Source organism: Durio zibethinus, chromosome 21 (genome assembly GCF_047325235.1).
Source record: "Durio zibethinus cultivar Kanyao isolate XHJ-2024 chromosome 21, ASM4732523v1, whole genome shotgun sequence".
NCBI classification, from domain to species: domain Eukaryota; kingdom Viridiplantae; phylum Streptophyta; class Magnoliopsida; order Malvales; family Malvaceae; genus Durio; species Durio zibethinus.
Window position 1 is genome coordinate 18,627,489 of NC_143182.1, and position 3,109 is coordinate 18,630,597.

Below are 3,109 nucleotides of genomic sequence, written 5' to 3' on the forward strand. Positions count from 1 at the left end.
AAACCTTGCAAAACACATCTTTTTTAGCTTTAGAAATCCCAAAACAAGCAGCAAACAATTGATATTTACAATTAAGAAGCAACATTCGATGAATGTCTGGGTGAATCCCCATATCAACTACGTCAAACTGACTCTTTAAGTCATCTTTGGATCTTTTATTCACATTGAGAATTGTCCCCATAAAATTTTTGTAAACATTTTTCTCTATGTGCATCAAATCAAGGTTATGACATAATAAATTATATTCCTAATAAAGCAACTTAAAAAATATACTTCTTTTTTTTTACAACTCATACTCATTGGGGTCATCTACTTCATCGTCCTCTTCATCACTTTGAACATCAAGATCACTAATTTCTGTATGACTATCACCAACTTGTGTAATACGAGGCCAGACACCTTCAAAGATGTCCCTTACTCTTTTTTTTTATGGAGTCATTTTTTCATATCTGAAATTGAAATCTTTTAACTTTGACAATATATTAGACCCACTAATGGGTAAAGACGATCTTCTTAACTCTTCAGTTCCATTAAAGAGATATTTTTGAAATCTAAATCATTGATTATCATCTAATCATCGATAATGTCCCATATAACAAAACTTCCTACCATTACGTAACAACATCAAACATATTTGTGCAGCACAACATGGACAAGCATAACAACCTTTTGTACTTCAACCAGATAAATTCGCATAAGTAGAAAAATTGTTGATAGTCCATAATAAAGTAGCATGCATATTAAAGTTCTTTACTTTTGATGCATCACAAGTCTCAACTCTTTCCCATAATTACTTTAGCTCTTTGATAAGAGGTTGTAAGTAGATATCTATATCATTATCTGGACCTTTTTTCTCGAGAATTATCATAGATAATATAAATGACTGTTACTTCATAGCAATGCATAGTGGTAAATTGTAAGGAATCAATACAATTGACCAAGTACTATAAGAAGTACTTATTATTTGAAATGGGTTGAATCCATCAGATGCTAGTCCAAGCATAATATTTCGAGGATCAGATGCAAAGTTTGGAAATCTAGAATGAAATGACTTTCATGCCAAAGAATCTGCAGGATACCTCAATGATCCATCATCTGTCTGCTTCTCATGATGCCATCTCATTGAATCTACAGTTTTGAAAGACATGTAGAGTCGTTGAAATCTTGGTGTTAATGAAAAATAACGTAAAACCTTAATAGGCTTTTTTTTGACACATACCTCATCACCATCATCATTCAACCTTTCAGCGAGGTTTTTGTTGACCCAACGAGAAATACCACACAATGACAAGATTCTTGATTTTTTTCATCCCATCAATACAACATGCAATCATTGGGATAACTATGAATTTTCTCATATCCGAGACCTAAATCCTTGATCATCTTTTTTGATTCCTTATAAGATTTAGGGATTTTTACAAAAGCAAACATTTCTTTCATAAACTGTAATAATAAAGTCAGAGAGTTTTTCATCCATCCATATAAGCATTTCAAGTAAAAAAGACAAACACAGAAAAACAACCTTGAATGTTTCGATCCTTCAAAAAGTTTTTCATTCATCTCCTCAAGCAACCTATAAAATTTTGATGCTTCTCTTCTAGGTTGTTGGTCACATACACCTATCTTAGGTTCACCAAATTCATGCATTTCAACTTTAGACTGATTAAATCCTTCATTTTGGGGAGAAAGATTATGAAAATTTTGGTTATGAATGTTAAAAGCATCCGTAACATGCCTTCAATGTCATCTGCTATAAAAGGGATCATGTTAGTGATAAGGAGCCTTTGATGTTGAAGGAACTATAGTGGAAGACCATGATGGTATAGATTCTCAATGAAAATACCAATTAACATATCCTAATAGAAATCCAATACAAATTAAATGCTCATAAACAATTTGATGAATTTGTCATTCGATATTAGCACATTTCATACATTGGCATAATATCATATTATTTTCACTTGTATTTTCAAATGCAAAATTAAAAAAAAATTTCACTTCATCTCTATACTCTTAACTTAATCTTGACTTTTGCATCTAACTCTTATCCATTTATTAGTTGCTACATTATCAGACCAAATTTATATAAATAATTAATATGAAAATGAACATGTACAATTGCATAGTTTATTATGTTTTAAACAATAGATAATAACAAGACCAGTACTTAAACAAAATGAGAACTCCTTATTGTGAAGTAATTTATCAGCTACCAGATATTATGATTGTTAAAACTCTGCTGCTAATATAGATAGTACCTAAGAGTATTTATAGTTAGGGTTGACATAAGGTGAAATAAGGTGGGTTTTGTAAAAAAAATTTTTCACTAAAAAAAAATTACGAATTGTAAAAGCTGAAGGAATAGTTGAATGAAATAAAAGCTAAAGTCAATAAGTTATAAATAGTCAAAATAGGGTTCTAAGAGACAATGCTCGAATACTAAAAGTGGAAAGAAAGGAAAAGTAAATTGTACTTGGTCTGGAAAGAGAAATAGTATAATAATGAATATGAAGCTTGAAGTTGGTGATTGGATGCACTAAGTTTGGGAAGATTTTTATTGGACAAGATTATGGAAGGCGTTTACTAACAAAAAATGCCAACAATAATTTTCTCATAAATATTTTTTGAATATAATATAGGCACCTTAAACATATCGCCATACAAATTTTAACACAGTTATTGAAGGCGAATATCCAAGAAAGATGCCTTTAATAATTCCTATCATAATTTGTATATAATTAGTGAAGGCGATTATAGAAAATAATGCCTTTAATAATTTCTCTAAAAAAATTTTTGAATTATTAAAGATGTCTTTTATTATGACACGTCTTCAATATACCACGATGGTTATGGAATGTGTTTATTAGAAAAGATGCCTTTAATATACCTTTAAACTTAGTAATCTATTATTGAAGGTGTTTATTAATAACAAACGCCTTCAAAATTTTTTCACTAAAAATTTTAACAATTACTAAAGGTGTTTTCTACTATAAAATGCTTTTTATATACTGTCACACAAATTCTAACACTATTATTAAATGTGTATATCCAAGAAAGATGCCTTTAATAATTTCTATCACAGTTTATAGATAATTACTGAAAGCGGTTA

At 29.7% G+C, this 3,109-nt stretch overlaps 1 pseudogene; it reads right to left on the minus strand.

Moving 5' to 3' along the window:
• Window positions 1–886: 886 nt before the first annotated feature.
• Window positions 887–1,741, minus strand: LOC149512959 (uncharacterized; annotated as a pseudogene).
• Between the last annotated feature and the right edge of the window lie 1,368 nt (window positions 1,742–3,109).